Here is a 20,613-nt window from a genome sequence, read left to right on the forward strand (position 1 = left end):
ATTATAATCATTTTGCAAATTTTCATTGCAAAATTAATTGAAAATTTGGTTAAATCAACATAATTGAAATTATTCAATTGATATTGTATTTGCATGTTTAAAAATTTTAGATAATTTGTCGTATATGAGAGGCGTTGACAGATCTTTTTTTTTAATATGAATGATTTATAGTATCTTAATCTTTTAATTTAATTATGTAGATGTCTAGGGAAAAGTCAATAGTATATCGTATGGACATGATTGCTATTAGTTCTTCTAATAGTGCTTCTAATGACTATAAATCATTTGGTGTCAACTAAGAACAGACACATGAGACACAGGTAGCTATGCTTGATCCGGGCTTGTCGAGTGCAATGCCATAATATGGAAGGGGTCCTTTTATATTAGGATCCATTTACCTAGAAGTAATGGGTTTAACGGAAGAACAACCTTTTATTGTAAGTTTTTTTCCTTCACAACAACATGTTAATAATTTTTGAAAAATTAATTTAAGTTAATGAATGCAATTTTAGGTTTAAAAACTTGAGGCTATAATAACCATAACATCGGCGATGAAATTATCGATGGAAATTTGATCATTTCAATGGAGTTAGGTTTTTAAACATCTTGAATGAAAACCTATGACTGATACATAGTTCGAAAAGTTTAAAGTTTGTATTAACTTAAATATTTTTTTGTTATGTTAATTTGGTTAGTTTATTAACTTATTAATGAAAATTTTCTTTTACAAATTTTAATTGCAAGGAAAATTTTGAATGGGATAGAACTCACAAAGCTATTGTAAGGAAAGTTTGGGTGAATCGCGTTGCCATTAGGTAAGAATGAAATCCATATAAAACTTTTTAATTATTTTATTGAATTTTATTATTCATTTAGTAACAAATAATTCATTTGTACCATATACATTACATTTTGTATGAGGTGCAAAAGAAAGTCAAAAAAATATGTGAAAGAAAGAGAGCTTTCATTTCAAGCTAGAAGGAGGTGGTAGTTTGGAAGGATTTCATATGATTGTATGTCTCGAAGGCTATGTGGGCATGATATATTCAACACATGATGTCCCATCATTTTATGCCATTATCACACTTCAATGTAGAAAACTAGAACCAGTGTGTTCACAATTTCGTTATCACGTGCACCAGCAACTTCATTTCGTTCTTTTTGTATGTAAAGCGAATAATAAGAATTTTTTTTAATTACATCTATTTTTTATTTGTTTTTTTTATAAAATATTTAACCAACAATAATTTTCTCTTGCAAATTATGGTTCTTGAATGCAAACCAAGTTTGATGGAGTTTTTTAATGAAAACACACTTGTAGATTGATGACTGTCAAAAAGAGGTGTTAGAACTCATGGATAGTCGAGTTCAACATTTTATGGTATGTTATTTTTAATCATTTTTTATGTTATTATTTTTTTGAATTTACTAATTTTTTTCCAGGATATATATAACACCTAGTTGAAAGAGAGACACCGTAACAATCCTTCAACTCATCTAAATTTTAATTTGAATTTTTAATTAGAGATAAGATCATCATATGGAATAGATAAAAATTAAACATATGATCTTTTTATCACTTTAAATAAAAGTTCTTTTAGTAAATCTAAAATTAAATTCTAGTAGTGGTTGTTGCATATCTTTGCTTCTTTGAAATTGATGGTGGTGTGGATTATATACTTGTTTTGATGAAGTCAGTTCCACATGATGAAGATGGGATAATTGAATGCCGACAATTGTAGTCACTGTCGTCCTTTTACATTGATCTCTCTCTCTCTCTCTCTCGATCTCCACCCTATTAGCAATGAATAATGGCTGGATTGTATAGGGTTGGTCCTGACCCTGGAACGAGCAATTATATATACAAGTAAAGGAACAAACAGGAGAGTGAGAGAAACTTGTTGCGATGCTCTATCAAATGGACCACCGCAAACAATATATATATATATATATCAAGATTTCAAAAGCAGTCGCCTTAGCTTAGCTAGCCAACTTTTAAAATATAGGTATCAGTTTGAAGCAAGGATGCTAGCTAGCTACCAATACAGGACCACACCTTGAGTTTTAAGTCTTATAATGTACATATATGTTTACTAATGTGGAGAACTACTTCTTAAACTATCAGTAACCCACATGATGCCCCAGTAGAAGTGGGCTATGTCGACGTTTTTGTCTGTATACAATTAATAATTAATGAAGGAAGCCGTGTCTAGAGTGCGCAAGTAGAATGTCGATAGCCATTAGTTTAAAATCATTCTAATTTGAAGCATTCAAATCTTGTGGTTTGATAGCGATATATACTGCTATAATGTGAAAGGATCGACGTTTTAGCAACTACATTAATAAAGAATAACCAGGAAAAAACCTTTAGAAAGTAAGGGGGGGTGGTTGACGACTACAGGTCCATCAGGAAAGGAAACGTTTGTACTCTACAACACCTTCCACTTATGTTACTATTCTGCACGAACAAAATAGAAATGGGACCTAGCTAGCTACCGAGCTCGGAAAAAACGAAACGCCGACTTGTGGTGCTTAGATGCTATATAAGAGGTGATGAAACTCTTCATGTAGCTTTCCAGAGAGGAAGTGAAGGTGCATGTGTGTAGATAGATGCATTTCTTTCATGAATAGATGCTTGAAAAACTAGAAGAGAATTGTGTAACTCGTGCATGCCTTGTCCATGGTGAACTTTTTTCTTTTCTGTCGATGGGAAAGTGATTGTGACAATGTTGTGGGTCGCCATTTCCTGCTCCTGAAAGTACTTGGAAGGTGGAGAAAATTAGAGGAGTATAACATTTTTATTATTATTTGTATTTGCTTGCGTAAGAAGTAGATCATGTCCATGGTTTTGGAATTAGTCCTTTCCATGGCCATATCAGAGAAGTAAACGCCAATTTTGATAGCTAGGCTAGCTGTTTGCAACACGACGGTACCCAGCTGAAATAGGCATGCAATTGACGGTATATAAGTCAAAAACCTTGCATACAATGGAAATCAATCTGAATCTCTTATACCTATCCCTTTATACCTATCCCTTCAACAATCCACATTCATAAAGTGCTGTGTGGCATCACAATAACTCTTGATTGATTTCTATTTTTTTTTAGAATAAAGAAGTATTATAATTATTAGAAAACTAGTTTATTAAAGATTCTAAAATAAAGGATTAGTTGCATAAAAAAAATATTAGCATATTTAATATACTTTATTTAAGATAAGCTGCTTGGTGTTTGGTTCGTTTTATAATTGTTACGGTATTGGTGTTTTCTAATTACATCAGCGTTTTATAATTGCTACGGTATTGGTGTTTTCTAATTACATCAGTTTTTCTATGATAGGTTTGCTATGATGAACAAACTTGGTTTCAAAGTCTAAAAAGAAAGAACTCTTGGTCAATGTGGATCATAGTCTTAGTACACTTTATTTAAGATAAGTTGCTTGGTGTTTGGTTCGTCTTATAATTGTTATGGTGTTGGTATTTTCTGATTATATCAGTTTTCCTATGATAGGTTTGCTATGATGAACAAACTTGGTTTCAAAATCTAAAAAGAAAGAACCCTTGGTCAATGTGGATCACAGCCTTAGATATGTCTACAAAGTATCAAGGAGAATTAATACGCATCTTTTAAAATCTGTATTTGATTCAAACTAAATTTATTAAGATAGAAATCCAAAGAGAACAAAAAATTATAACAACAATAGAATCATTTTTTTAATGCATATTCTAAGGGATTTATATGAAAACTCCTTATCAGCCTAAGAAACCTAACATTTTTGGCAGCAAAAGGGGAAGATAAAAGGAGTAGAAAATAGCTTAAACAGGGTTCGAAAAAAATACTTCTTTCTCCTCAGCTTTTGTCAATTTTCTTGCAAACATGAGCTACACTCCTGCACTTGGTTCAAAAGGGGTATGCATTATTTTCTGCACGTGGGGCTTAAACATAAGTAATAATAGCTGCCCCCTTTTTACAATGCTTACGAAGTCAAGACTTGTCAAGTGCTTAGCATAGTAAGTGTTGTAAAGATAAATTATCTGATCATGCTAAAATTGTAAAAATAAATTGTCTGATCATGTTAAAACTCTATGCTTTTCCTAAATAATGGTCTCCCTATTAGGTGACCTGCCTATGTTAAGATTTCTAGAAAAACTCCATATTTTTTTTTTCTAGAAATGGTCCCAATATCGGGTGACCTACCCATCTTAAAATTCTTAAAAAATACCATACTTTTTTAAGAAATGATCTCAATATCGAGTGACTGACCCATATTAAAATTCTTAAAAAACTCCACGCTTTTCTAAAAAATGGTCTCAATATTGGGTGACTTGTCCATCTTAAAATTCTTAAAAAAAATCCATGTTTTTCTACAATATCGGGTGACCTACCCATCTTAAGATTTTTTTAGGAAACCTCTATGCTTTTTTCTAAAAAGAATGGTCTCAATATCGGGTGACGTACCCATCTTAAAATTCTTAGAAAACTTCATACTTTTCTACAATATCAGATGACCTGTCCATCTTAAGATTCTTTTAGGAAACCTCCACGCTTTTTTCTAAAAAAAATAATCTCAATATCGGGTGACGTACCCATCTTAAAATTCTTAAAAAACTCCACACTTTTTTAAGAAATGATCTCAATATCGGGTGACCTCTCATCTCAAATTTCAAAAGAAAACATCTTACCTTGAGGAAATGAAGCAATGTTGGTTCACAATTCCTATCCTTTTTCGTAGTTTCGTTGACCTGAGATTTTATACCTCGGTAGTTTCCCAAAAACTTGGAACTATTTTGGCTTTCATCATACCTTCTCCTACTAGGTTAGTGTTATAAATATATAGCATGCATGTTTTTTGTTACCTATTTTGAAAACATAGGTCCCCTTTTTTGTTGTAGCCTTCTTCAAGCTCCTGTTTCCATTTGTTTACCTGACCTATCCTTTTGAATTGGAATATGCTCCACTAGCTATATTTCCTATCCTTTTTATGGCTAGTAAATAGATCTCTAGTTTCTTATAGGGCCTTTTCTTACTTAATTGAGTATTATTTTAAAAGGAAAACTAAAAATTTTTTGGTTTTGTTCATAAAAACTAAAACTTTCAATGCAATTAGCAATTCTCATAAAAAAAAAATTTAGAAGTTTTTATGATGGTACCTCTTTGGGCCTTGGTTCACTATGGACCCTTATGTGCACTTTTTGCCCCTAGTGTAGTGTGCAATACCTGTCAGTTTTAAAATTGGTTTGGTTCTCTCCAATTGATAGAGTCATTTCCTTAGTCATGAGTGAGAAAAGGTTCTTTACAAAGAGAATGCTTCCTTAGTCATGAGTAAAAGATTTCAAATGCTATGAGATCATGCGCTTTATGAAGAAAAAGTTCTTTACAAAGAGAATTTATGTTTGAACTTTATTTTATTGATTGGGAAATTATGAAATACATAAGCGTAACGTTTCTTTACAGATTTAGAATTCATAAGCCTAACTAGATCTTCTTCATCCATTCTAAATAACAACAAAACACCTCCTAAGAATGCTTTCTTCACCATGTAAGGGCCTTCATAGTTCGGTGCTCGTTTACTCTAATCTTCTACTAGTAAAGGCAATATTTTCTTTAGTACAAGATCTCCTTCATGGAATCCTCGAGGTCGAACCTTCTTGTCATATGATTTAGCCATCCTTCTTTGGTAGAGTTGATGATAATAGATTATGGCTATCCTCTTTTCATTAATCACATTCAACTATTCATATCTAACTTTTACCCTTTCTACCTCTTTCAACTTAGAGTTTATTAGTACTCTCAATAAGGGGATTTCTATTTCTAAAGGCATCGCCGCCTCCATTCCATATACCAATGTGTATGGAGTGTCTCTTGTTAAGGTTCAGACTGCGGTGCAATACACATGAAGGGCAAGTGACATCATCTTATGCCATTATTAGTTATAATCTTTTCTAGTGGACCATACTGACAAATCAATTCTCTCTTAATAAATTTCTTTACCACTTTTTGTGTCATATGAGCAAATGACCCGGCTTCTACCCATTTTGTAAAGTAGTTGATAGCCACAAGAATAAACCTATAATCATTACTGGCTTTTAGGTTGATAGGTCCAATCACATCAATTCTCCACATCGCAAAGTGTCATGAAGATGTCAAGTTAAACAGAGAAGTTGGAGGGTCGTTGATTTTGTCACCGTATACTTGGCACTTCTAACATTTTCAAACATAGTCAATGTAATCCTTCTCTAATGTCATCTAGAAGTAACTGGCTCTTTGTATCTTCCTAGCATCATGTGTCTATTAGCATCGATTGATCAAATCCCTTCATGGACTTCCTATAATGCACTTTTTGCCTTAAATTCATCCAAACATCTCAACAAAGTCCTGTCAGATGATTTCTTATACAAAATCTCCCTATCAAGATAAAAATCCATTACTAACCTTCTTAAGAACTTCTTGTTAGCTTTGGATGCCCTCATGGGATATGTCTGGTTTTTGATGAAATTCTTGATATCATAATACCAAGGGTTTCCATCCACTTTTATTTTAACTGAGCAACAATGAGCTAGGTTATTTCTGATATTGATGTGTACTGGCTATACCTTATGCCTAAAGTCTATCTTGGCTATAAATGCTAGTGTGGCCAAAGCATCTGCAAACTGGTTTCCTTCCTTTCCTAAATGGGTGAACTCTATTTTCTCTAATTCTTTAGCTAGTTTAGATAGGTATTCTTGGCAAAGCCTGAACTTCTTTTTCTTAGTTTGCCCCGTTCTCTTTTTACTTGGAAAATAATCATAATTGAGTCTTTATACATATCTATCTTTTTTATGTTCAGCTCTAATGTAGCCTCTAAATCGAGAATGCAAGCTTCATACTCAGTCGTGTTGTTACAGCACCTGAACTACAGCTTAACTGAAACCTGATACTACTTCTTATCAGGGGAGATTATCATTGCACCAGCTATGTTACCACATATATTTACAGTACCATTAAAGTACATAATCCACCAATTTGATTTCCCTTTCTTGATTACAAGCACATCTTTATCTGGAAAGTCAAAGTTTAATGACTTGTGATCTTCTATAGCATGATAAGCCAGGTGATCGGTAATAATACTCCCTTTCACAACTTTCCTTGTCATATATAAAATGTTATACTCAACCAATAGAACTTACCATCTTGCAATTTAGCTCGATAGATAAGGCTTTCCACAAATGTACCTCAACGAGTTTAATTTGGAAATTAACCATATAGTGTTATAAAACATATCTTGACATAATCCTTTTACAACCTATGTCAGTGCACAACACAGTTTCTCAATCACAGTATACCTAGACTCATATTTTGTGAACTTCTTGTTCAGGTAATAAATGGTGTTTTCCTTCCTTTTAGTTTCATCGTGTTGCCCAAGCACACATCTCATTACTGTTTCAGTTACTATTAGGTGCAATATCAATGACCTTTCTAGTTTAGAAGGAACAAGTAGGGGTGGTTACAACAAGTACTGTTTGATTTTCTCAAAAGCCTTTTTGCACTCTTCATTCTGAATTCTAGGATTTTTTTTTCTTAACAAATGAAAGATCGAGTCACAAGTCGTGGTTGATTGGGATATAAATTGAGCAATGTAATTGAACCTTCTTAAAAAGCCTCTCATATGGTATTCAATCTTGAAAGGTGGCATAGATTGAATAGCCTTTACTTTGTTGGGATTCACTTCTATTCCTTTGTCACTCATCATAAATCCTAATAACTTCCTAAATTTCACCTCGAATGAACACTTCACTGGGTTAAGCCTTAACTTATATTTCCTTAGTCTTTTAAACAATTTCTTCAATATTTGGACATGATTCTCTCCCTTTCCAGATTTATCAATCATGGCATCCACATATACTTCGATCTCTTTATGCATCATGTTATGAAATAAAGTCATCATGGCCCTTTGGTAGGTGGCCTTAGCATTCTTTAAACCAAATGGCATGACTTTATAGCAAAAGGTTCCCTATAGCGTTATAAAGGTTGTCTTCTCCTTATCCTCTTGCTCCATTTTTATCTGATTATAACTTGAAAACCTGTCCATTAAGGAATATAAAGAGCTGTGTGTTACATTGTTAACTAACATATCTATATATGGTAGAAGAAAATTTTCTTTAGGGCTAGCCTAGTTTAAATCCTAAAAGTCAATACAAACTCTGATTTTACTTTCCTTTTTGGGTACCATCACTATGTTTGACACCTATTGTGGATACTTGATTACATTAAAAAAACCAGCGTTCCATTTTTTTTCGATTCTTGCCTTTACTTTGATTAAGGCCTATGGATGAGTTTTTCTTAACTTCTACTTAATCGGCTTGTATCCTTCCACCAGTGGTATCCTATATACTTCAATATTCATATCCAAACCAGGCATATCCTCAAAGGACCAGGAAAAGACATCTACGTCATCTCGAAGCAATGCAATCAACTCTTCTTTCTTTTTAAGGGTGATCAAAGTCCTTATCTTCAAGTCTCTCTTGACTTCTTCATTACCCATATTTATGGGTTCAAGTTCCTCTTGAGAGGGCCTGCAAGCCTGTTCGTGTTGTTCTATTAATTTTGTGAATTCCTATATGTTATTTTCCTTCAATTCCTTCTCTTCTACAACTACTATATATTCTTTAAAGTTTGGCCATTCATTCTTAATGTAAAGTGCACTTGTTGTTATGGAGGGTCTGCTTTTAGGGTTCCTGAAAGCGGGAAGTGCTGTGTAAATACATAGAATGACATCAAGATGAATTTTAAAAATGCATGATCTCATTAAAAGGAAAAGATTGGCTAAAAAAAAAGATAAAATCCAATTGACGTCTTGAGCCTCGATTGTCGATAAATAAAAACAAAACATAATAGAAAAAGGCAAACAACATAGATATTATTATAATCCAACAATCTTGTTGATTACATTTTGAACACCAATAGAGCTTTTTAGGTCCCAATTCTGGCATTTTCTCCTTTAGCTAGCTTTCGAGCGAAAGTCTTGATAGTAACTTTTTTCAGAGTGTAGATGGTTAATTATAGGAGCTCTTCAGCCTTTCTTCCAGATTCAATCTTCTCAGCAATGTCCTCGACTTGATCTTCCTTTAGAGTGTTTATTTTCATTGAAGAAAGCTTCTGAAGAAGGTTTCCATGTCTCTTATTAGGTTGTATCACATATACGGCCTTCGAAAATGAAATCCTGATTGGAGGGATGACTAAGCTTTCTTCTTTAGGCTTCCTTCCTTCAATCCTAGTCATTCTCTTCTTTGTTCTTGCACCAACAGCTCATTTGTAATCCTTATTCTTAGGCTTATATCCAAGGCTATACCTTTGTTCTGCAGCTTTTAGCTTGATTATATCAATCCATTCAAGTCTTCCTTTTTTTGATGTCATATAGAAAAAGAGTTTTATGCTTAAAAAAGCTTTTAACGTCCATTTTGATGGCCTTCGAGATTTCTGCTTTCCTCACCATAGTGTTTTCGAGCACCTACTCGGTATTGACAACCTCAAATACATGCAGGTTTCCATCCCTATATTCTTCAACTTCAGTAAATGGAACCGCCAGATTTCTTACCATTGATAGTCTCCTTGGCCTTAATAGTAACCAAAACACCATTGGTAATGTACTTCATACATTGATGCAACGAGGAGGCGATAACTCCTGCAGAATGTATCCATAGCCTTCCGAACAACATACTATAAGAAGGGTGGATATCCATCACTTGAAGGGTTACTAAAAAGGCTTGTGGACCCATAGCTAGTTCGACCTCAATTATCCCTATCACTTGTTTTGGCGAGCCATCGTATGCTCTAGCCGTTATCATACTTGGCTACATATATAAGGGATATATCGGTATTTCATCCAATATATACCTTGGTAACACATTAAGGGCTGAGCCATTATCGATGAAAACTTGACTGATGAGAGAATTTTTGCATCGGATCGTGACATACTAGGGCTTGTTATGTCCCATTCCTTCAGCGTTAAGTTCATCTTTTATGAAATATAAGTAATTGGCAGCATAGATCCTCCTTACTAGATGCTTCATAGTCTTTTGCTCAATATCTTGGGGTATATAGGCCTCATTTAATATCTTTTACAAAGCATTGCGATACAGCTCAGAGTTGAGTATTAATGACATGATGAAGATCTTAACAGGGGTCTTCTTCAACTACTCCACTATCCAGTACTCACTATGCTTTATCAATTTCAGGAACTCATTTTCCTCTTCCTTAGTTACTGCTTTATTTACCTCAAGCTCTTTATCGAGGTCCACCACCTCTTTACCCTTAGTCTTTCTTTGCTTTTCTAGTTCTTCAGGTGTGAAACAACAACCACTCCAAGTTAGTCCACTTATCTCAGTTTAGAACAACAGCAAGAGAGTTTCGATATTTGAGGTATAACCATAATCTCCATGCATAGCTTCATGGTTCATTTTGTTTGCATATGAGTGTTTAGTTAATACCAACTTCGAGAGCCCATTAGCTATTGATTGGATCCTACACTTCTTTATCATCTTTATCTCTCCATTGTCCTCCATAGCCTCAATCCTTAACTCTTCTAGAGTCAGCATTCTTGCAACCTTTTGATGAAACTCAATACACTCATCAATGTGATGCCCTTTCTTTTTATGAAATAAGAAAAAATCATATTCCCTCATGCAACGTTCAAATGATTTCACCAAATGCCTAGATTGTACAGCCAAGCCATAGTCACTCTTAGCACTTTTTATTTGCTACCGACCACCATAGTATTCACTCCACTACCACTTATAACATGTTTGGGTAAAGGGTTCGAATTCACATTAGGTGAATCTTCAAAAGTGGCCTATCCTATTCTTAAAAGCTACGCAATTTTTGATACTATGACCTTCATTATCAGTATAGTATTCATAAGTCAACTCGAGGTTATACTAGGTAGGGAAAGCCAGTTGCAACTATATGCTTAATACTTAGCAACTTGGCATATAATTCCTTTAGGGTTATTGCCATAGGTGATAATTGTTCTTCTGATTGTCGGTTCCAAAGGTGATAATTGTTCTTCTGATTGTCGGTTGTCTCTTTTTTAGTAACTATTTTGGTTATTAGCAAGAATTTTGTTTGATAGGGTTGGTTTGGGATGAAGGGTTTGGAAAATTTGATGCTAGTGATTTGAGAGGTAGGTGTTTAGTAGTTTAGGTAGTTTTTACCTTTTTTTTTTAATTGCCTTCTAAGTTATTCACCTTAATTTTATTCTTCTTCCCAATAAAACCCTTATTCCCTATAAGTTCTGTAATTCTCTCCTTTAAATTCTTGGTTCAATCTTTTCAGCAATTCACATAGCATCATAAAAATGCTAGGTTGGGCTAGCTATAAGATGTTCATAGTATGGGCCCTAAAAGTATTGGCAAACTGTGTCACCATCTCTATCTCTATTAGTGGAGGTTGTACATTAATAGCTTGGTTTTGCCACCTTTGAGCATAAGCCCTCTTCGACTCTTAAGTTCCTTTCTCCATAGTAATCAAATTGGTCCTATTAGTAGCAATCTCAAGATTGAACTTGTATTGCTTTAAGAAAGCATCTGCTAGGTCTGTCCATTTCTTAATCCTAACATTATCCACCCTCATATACTAGCTGAGGGTCGGTCCTATTAGGCTATCCTGGAATAAGTAAATTAACAATTTATGATCGTGGATAACTTCGGCCATCTTTTTATACTAGAAACGTAGATAGGTCTTTGGGCATTCCATTCCAGTATACTTAACAAACTTTGGCACTCTGAACTTTTGTGGAATTATGATGTTAGGTATTAAACATACTTCAGCAGCCCTAACTGGGTCAAATAAATCATTTTCTTCAACTGCTTTTAACCTCTCTTGTAGCATAGTCCACTTATCATACCTTACATAATCAAAGAATCTGATGTCATGCGGATCCTTGTTTGTTAAATCCATTGTAATAGGATTTAAATGGGCCAAGTGGGATCAAGATGCTACTTATTTGGTATATTTGCCCCCGCGTTCTGAGGTGCAATAATGATTTGAACTGCTGGTGGTGCTTCATCAAGTTGAGTAGACGTTCCCTCTCTATCTTTAGCTCTCAACATTTACTCTAGCAAACTAGTCAGGTGCACCATATCATTTCGAGCTCCTTTAAGTTCTTTTTGGTACTGAGCTTCTAGTTGTAACCTTTCTTCGTTTTCTATCCTTTTTCTTTGTCAAGTGTCGTTGATTGTACAAGGGGGACCTATGTTTCTTAATCTACAGATGCGTGTATAGATGTATGAGAAAATGCATGATTGTGATAAAAATATTTTGTCTATTGGGTATGGATACAGCCTTCTTGTGAAGGAATAATAGCTATCATTTTATAAAGATAGGTTCTTTTGTCACATTACTTTGCTAGGAGTATTGCCTTTCAAGTCGTTTGCTTGAATCATATTCACCAAGAGATATATTTTGCATAAGAAGATAGGTCAACGCCCTCTTCATTAATTTTCGATAAGTTTATTACATTTAGAAATAAAAAGAAATACAAAATATGTTAATTCATTTCCTCTATAAACTCTATAGCCAAAGGTAAAAAGGCAAAGTCATGGTTCTTGATCTTCCCTAGAAAGGCATCGGTTTCAACTAGGTTTCGACGATAGCAAATGATGTCCCCTCCTATATTTTGCGCATTGATTCTAATAATCCGAGCATGTGCAACAGCTTCATCCACTTGCTCATCTGTTTTGATCATCTTTTTTATAAGTAACATATTGGTTATGTTCAAAGCAGCATTGTTGGCGTTGATTTGATCTTTATTTTTTTCCATTGCTGCTAGCTTCTTGTCCAAATACTTCACCTTTTCATGTTCCTTGTCAAATTTTATCCTCATAACTTTCATCTCATTCTTCTTAACCGCTAACTCTGCTTCAATAGCCTCAAAACCTATTGTTTTTCCTTTCTTTTTTTGCAATCCCCGTAAAACAGCTTTCTAACTCCATATATTTCTTGTTTGAATCCTCATACTTTCCAATCATATCCATCAATTCGAATTGAACTTGTTCAAATTTTTCTTGGTAATATTCTATGCTTTCTTGGCAATCGTTAAAGTCAATCTCTATTCCTTCAAATTCAAAGCAACTTTACATCCAATCTAAACTCATCCCTCATAGTTCTTTCTCACTTTCTTCCCTAGTAATCTTCTCCTCACCTAGTTTTAACTCAAACTTTATTATTCTCGTATCTCTAGATTGTATTTGCTCATCTAGAAAGGCTCTTTTTTATCCCCTTCCAATATCATTTCTTCCAACATTGCCTTGTCTTTTTTGCTTTTGCTAAACTCTATCTGAAGTTTTTCCACTTATTTTCTCAACTCCTCTTCATTATTGACCCTTTTTTTCCTTTTAATAGGCTCTTCTACAGTTTGGGGAGATTTAACTCCTACACAAGGCGTGGCTGAAGTAGTTAAATCTATCCATCTTGCATATCCTTTACTTGCACTTCGATCCTTTAAACCTTTTATCTCAATCAAAACCAAATGCTTCCAATCTTGTTTGATTATCTCCAAAACTTCTTGTACAATGAGATTTTTGAACTAACCAAAGAATTGAGCAATTCTCATAATCCTTTGAACAAACTTCATGCCCCCAAGTTGCCTTACCATTAGGGCAGGATTATAATTCACATAACCTGTAATCCCTACCAATAGCACCCAATGTCTTCATCTACAACTCATTAGGACTTTCACTGTCATTATCCATGGGGCCCTTCACTTGAAATCACTATTAGGCAAACCTTCTAGTTTATCAACCTAACCTTAGTTGTCTAGATCTCCTCATTCTTCTTCTTCTACCAACTTCAAAGGTCTTTGGGTAAACCACAAAAAATTATTGAAGACAAGTTTTCTTGTTTCGATATGACTATCCATCCAAATATACAACAATTGCATGCAACATCTCATTGCTCCTTTTTCGGTCCTCCTACAATGGTTAAGTGTCAAGATGGTTTCAGCTAAAATAGTAACCACTAGATTGATTTATATATTCCTATACTCTACATAAGTATAATGGCCTCCAAACTCACTACACTCATTTGGCTTAGGATTAACACAAGGCTAAATATGCTCAAGACAATCAATCTTATTTTTTTTTATCCTATCTTCTTTTCCAGTTTAATTTTTAGCATCCTCTATTTCGAACCGGTAGCATTCTTTTCCAAAAACTTTTCCAAGTTAGAGATTCTGAGCAGCTTTGACAATTCAGGGATGATCTTGTTAGATCTTGAAGGAAAATAAATCTTATACAGATTGTTTGGAAACTCAATCGACACCCTATATTCCTCTATAGTGGGACATAGGTCTATACTTCTAAAAGAAAAACATCGGTAGTCTGGATTCCAAAAATGAACTAAGGCTCGCACAGCTAGGCTTAAAACTTTTAACCCTACAATTTCCACCAAACGTCCATATTTCCTAAAAAATGCATCCTTATCCACATTCTAAAAAAGAGTCATTAACTTGTTCACCTTATTCATAATGCAATTCAGGTTCTTGATTGGTGATAGCTTTTTAGCATCGCTTCTAAGGTAGTCTCATTTAGTCAATTGTGATAGTTTAGAGTTTTTCTCATATTCTATGATGGAAAATTTAGCAATGGTGGCCATTTCATTCACAACTCCTACAATTCAAGATGTATTAGGGTTAGACTTATTTTGATGTAAAAGATATTATAGAGCATACACCCTAAAGATAGGTTATAGTTTCTTAACGTAAGACATATGGTAGGTTCACTACTTGGTTTCTAAAAAGGGTCCTTTGTCGTCCTAGTGATCACCCTCATAAAGGCAATATGGGGGTTCAATAAATGGTGGGATGGAACGTGTACCAATCACTATCAATCTAGACACCCAGCAAAAAGTTAGGGTTTACACAAACTTAAACCTTGACTCAAGTCATAAGGTAAGCTGCAAGTACTCTAGTTAACTTAAAATCTAATAAAGTGATGAATGATTATATCATGTATAACGAAATATAAAGATACATGCTTAAGCTTTTAAATAAAGTAAACCATTCATAGCAATCAAAAAACAACAAAAACATAACAAAAACAAATAAATTACCAAGCCTATTCCTAGATTTCCTAGTTTAGTCGCCATCATATTGCATCCTCGCGGCGGAACGGTGGCACTCAATTGATTTTTGGTTTTTTTGAATAAGGAAGTCGCCACCTAATATTATGGTTACTAGAAAACCTAACTGGTTTTTTAGAAATTCTAAGATAAGTGACTAGTTGTGTAAAGGGAAGATATTAACACCCTTAATACGCCCTACCTAAGGTAAGCTACTTCGTGTTTAGTTCATCTTATAAATGTTATGGTCTTGGTGTTTTCTAATCCTATTAGTTTTTCTAGGATAAGTTTGTTATGATGAACTTAAACTCAAAGTCTAAAAAGAAAGAACCCTTGATCAATATAGATCACACCTTTAGATATGTCTACAAAGTTCAAAGAACCCTTGATCAATATGGATCACACCTTTAGATATGTCTACAAAGTTCCAAGGAGAACCAATATGGATATTCTAAGATCTGTGTTTGATTCAAACTAAATTTATTAAGATAGAAATCCAAAGAGATTTCACGTGCTTTAAAAGCTCATTTTTCCCTTAGTATTTTAAGAGCTTGCAACTCGTCAATCACAAGGAGAAAGGGCAAAAATTTAGAAATCAAAGGAAATTTAAGGTGCTTTAAAAACCTATTTTTTTCTTAATGTTTCATGCCCTCATAGCTCGTCAATCGTAAGGAGAAAAGGTAAAAATTTAGAAATAAAAGGAAATCCAGGGCGCTTTAAAAACCTATTTTTGGCTTAATGTTTCATGCTCTCATGGCTCGTAAACCATAGAGTTAAAAATTGAAATGTCCTTGATTATAACTAAAGCTTCCTTCAAGGCTGTGTGATGACTTATTATTCCTAGAAAATTATTTTAGATATTTATCACTTAGAGTTTCTTTATTCAAATGTTAACAATGAGTAATAACAAGTTATTCCTAATGATATTTTTCATATTCATCCCTTTGGGATTTTTTTGTCCAAATATTAACAGTGAATAATAGATGAATTCCCCCCAAAATAAAATATTTGTATTTTTTGGAATATTGGCCAATACCTTTTAGAGTTTTACAAACATGTTGTAAAATTCAGAAATGCAAGAACATAATTTTTTTGTTGTGTTTAAGAATTCCATGCAAAAACATATTTTTGAAACTTCAAATATTTGTTGTTTTTTTATATATAAAAAAAGCATTCAAAACATGTTAGGGTATTAGCTGTATGCAACACATAAGAACACATTTTTATTTGATCAAAACATAAGCATCTTAGTAATCACAAATAAAGACAACAAGTCATCACGTATATTTCAAAAATTATCAAAGCTAAACAGTTCAGCTAAAACATAGCAGGAGGAAAATAAAAAAAGAAAAGCCCTCTAAAGCTAAATCTCATCAAATAGAATTCGATCCATCAACTCACTCAGAACTTAAACATAGCTTGACCAATCATTTTCAACAGAAAGGAATAAGTCCACGTACACAAGAAAGCCACAACTTTGTACCTCATCCTATAGCAGAAACCGTGACTCACGCCCCCCCCCTTTTTTAATCTTAGGCACTACCATGTTTGTTTCATGTAAAAGGAAAAAAAAACTTTGAACAACATGTCTTTATACTATGTATATGAAAGATTATAAATACAGACCAATGGCCAGCTACCTCTCTTTTCAAAGAAACAGAAATGAAAACGTGAAACAAACACCTACCAAGATACCCCCCAATATAAAGGACCCCCTCTCATGTTTTTTCTTTATACATAAAACTAAATCTATGTGGAAGACATTCCTACACAAATCCTAGTTAAGGAGGCACTGAGCATAGGAAAGGAAGCATGATGAAAGCCCTTGAGGCTCATGGTCCCCCATGGCAACAAAACAGAGAATATGCAACTCTAACATAAATGAAATCTCTAACTCAAAGCCATTAGATTAAAGTCAAACGAGCACATATAATTTTTATGTCCAGGCAAAAACAAAAATCCAGAGCAAAGGAAAAGAGAGAAAAAAAGGTTGGAACCAAACAGACATAAGATACTAGGTTTGAATTAAGGTTGTCAATTTCGTTTCGGTAAGTGTTTTGTTTTTTCAATTAGAATGGAATATTTCAGTTTCAAAGTGTTTCGGCGTGCCATTTGTAGTGTTCATATATATATATATATATATATATTCAACAAATATAATTCAAATTTAAGATAAATTAATTATAAACTATGCAATACAAACACAATGTCAAACAAATATAATTTCAAAATTTAAAATATTTCTAAATAGTTAAGATTAAATAGATCTTTAACTTAAAGTAATTCAACTTAAATAAAATATCAAAATATTATGAAAGTAAAATGTTTTAACACAAATATTTTAAATATAAAGTTAGGTCAATGTTATTAAGACTAATGGAATCTAAATCATCTCTTATTTTGCTCAAATGCCTACAAAGTATAAACATGAAAAAAACAACATGAATATAAACCATATATATTAGTGATAAATCTAATTTTAAAAAATTAATATCATTATTAATGAAAATAGTAATAATAATTTTTAATGTTATTATTAATATCATTTTTATTGAAAATAGTAATGAAAAAGAGCTTTTTATACATAGGTGGTTTAATTAATTAAATTGAGCAAGGTTCAGTTTGATTCAATAGCTTTTCAAGAGCGGAACAGAACATGTGAAATGAAACTGGAACATTCCAGTCATAATTTAGCCAAAAAATCTGGAATGGACCAAGATTTAAAACGAGATGAAAATTATTTTGTTTTGTTCTGTTTTTTGAATTGGTATGGAATGTTTCAGCCATTCCGGGCGAAATGGAATAGAATTGATAACCTTAGTTTGAATATAGTTGGGAAGAAAAAAAATTGAAACTTATACTTGCTGCTTGCTAAAATGAAGTACAAATCGACGGGTAATTCCTGCCATTCCTTTGCCTCTGATGACCCGAAGAAAAGCCTCCCTCTTATGCTATTAGAACCTTTTCCAAACTTTTAGAGTTTTGTAAACTCCTTTTCACCGAGACAGGGTAGATTACAATCAATCTCCTCTCTCTTTCTCGATATCTTTGTTTTTTTTTTTCTCTCAGCCTTACCCTCTCCTTTTGTGTTTCTGCTCTCTCCTTTCTTTTCTCTTTTGCCTTTGTTTTCTTTTTTAATAATAATACTTTATTGCCTTATTTTCCTGGTAGTGGAGTCTACATGCTCGATCATAGTAATTTGAAAAAACAAATCAGTTTGTTGTAGGTTTAAAAGTCTTTATTAGAAAAGGCCTCCATTCCAGAACAACCTAATCCTTGAAACATGCATTTAGTTCCACCATTTGTGAAAGTCATCATGAGATTTGGTAATCTATTTCAATTGGTCCAAGAGTTGCAAGTCATTGAACCCCTAAAACCATTTGGTAAGCAGCAACTGGTAATACATAAAAATCAGTGGTGATAACATGAACTTGGATGAATATTGAAAGAGTGAGATACCATCCTCCACAAATAATCTTCTCAAGATTAGTCACCATCATTTGAAACTTCTTATCTCAAATTTCTTGTAGCCCGAATTGAGAGACAATGGATTGGTCGATGAAATTATAGGTGCTTCCTCCATCTATCAAAACTATGACATCCTTGTTCTTTAGTTTTCTAAGCACTCGAATGGTTTGTGGGTGCTTAGTCCCAGCGATGGTGTGAAATGATATTTCTGAAAAAAATTCCGTAAGTTCAGTTTCGAATTTGTAATCATCACTGGCATCGGTTTCACCTGATGTTAAATCTTTAATCATAAATAGTTGTGGTCTCTAATAAGGATGCCCGATATGAACTTTTCATCATAATAGAAACAAAGGCCCTTCTTATGTTTTTCATAAGCTTCCTAATTTGTAATTGTTCTAAATAAGGTTGGAGTGTGTATGGTGGTGCTGATGGATTTGAAGGCTGATGACGGACCTAATACACCGCTGTTTGTTATTGGTGGGTGAGAAATTATAGATGATCAAATAAAAATATTACCTTTTCTTTACAGGAGATTTCATTCCTTTACCAGTCGAGCAACTCCAATTGTGTCTTCTAGAGTCTTCGACTGCTTAATTTTGACATCCAAACGGATATCATTGTGAAGTCTTCTAATGAAACATCCAACTAAAAGTGGCTCTAGTAATCCATCTACACGATGTGATAGCCTTTCAAAAGCTTTTTGGTAAGCCGTTACTATTGTAATATGTTTGTAACGAGTTAGTGCTTCGGAGGGATCCTTATACTCAGTCGATCCAAAATGTTGGAGGAGTGCTGATGTGAATTCAACTCAGATGAGTATCTCCTTGTACTCAGAAAGCCAATGGTGCCACTACAATGCAAATCTTTCAAGGTGGAATGAAGCAAGTTGCACTCATCGATTACTCGCAATATTCTGAAATTTAAAGTATTGCTCCGCCTTATAGACCCATCCTATTAGATCCTAACCACCAAATTTTAGAAATGAAAGTTTAAGTTGATGGTGATTTCTGTCATAGCCAGTACTTACAAAGAAATACACAGATGGTGGTGGGCGACTCTTTTAGGAGGTTTCTCCCTTGGTTAAAAAATTGATATCTTGGATGATTGGTTGTTGATTGGAACTGTGTCTTAACGACAAAGTCTGTAATTCACTGATGGTGTTTTAGAGGTTTTTAAAAGTGGCGGTGACTTGATTCATATTGTTGTTAAGGTGATCGAATTGAGACTCGTGTTGGGTTTTAAGAAGATCGAATTGAGACTTATGCTGAGCCAAGGCTTTGGTGACCTCATTGCGAAACTTAATATTACTTTTGTTCCTAGTCTTCATGGAAATGAGTGGCTTTGATACCAATTGATAAGAGTAATTTTAAAAAAGAAGAAGAACAGGAAGAATGAGAAGTAAAGAAGAAATGTTTGTATAAATAATTTCATATCCTCCCATTACAATTCAGTTAACTATTTATAGCCAAACCATTGAATGAGTAAAACAGCTGATACAACAAAATATAAATAACAAATAGAAATGATAGATGCATGATTCCCACACACATTCTACATAACAATGAAAAATAGGGCATTAAACCTACTATTTATTTGCACAACTTAAACAATGATTAATTGTGACATGTCAGCCATATAATCCATTTATTCTACCCATTTAATTACTCAGACCTGCTTAGTACGTGGGTGTATAATGATGGTGGTATGATGCACATATCATAAAGTTTTTCAAAGCATAAGAACTAATAGATAATAAATGATTAGTACTTAAAATTGTATTTTTATCAAGATTTTATATCATCATTTTTCACTTGAAGTATCAATAACTCCTTAACTAAAGCATGTTTTATACTAACATATCTAATAATATAAGATACATTTAATTTATGGAAAATATTCATTTTAAATGCAGGCCTATCACATAAATAAAAGGATTGATTGATGAGTTTAAAAATTTAAATTAAAAGGACAAAAAGATGGCTACATTTAGAAAAGAGATGTCGGTGCAGTCCAAACCGGAACACTGTTCGGTAATTGGGTCATATCTGGAGCT

Source organism: Populus euphratica, unplaced genomic scaffold, assembly GCF_000495115.2.
Source record: "Populus euphratica unplaced genomic scaffold, PopEup_1.0 scaffold309.1, whole genome shotgun sequence".
NCBI classification, from domain to species: domain Eukaryota; kingdom Viridiplantae; phylum Streptophyta; class Magnoliopsida; order Malpighiales; family Salicaceae; genus Populus; species Populus euphratica.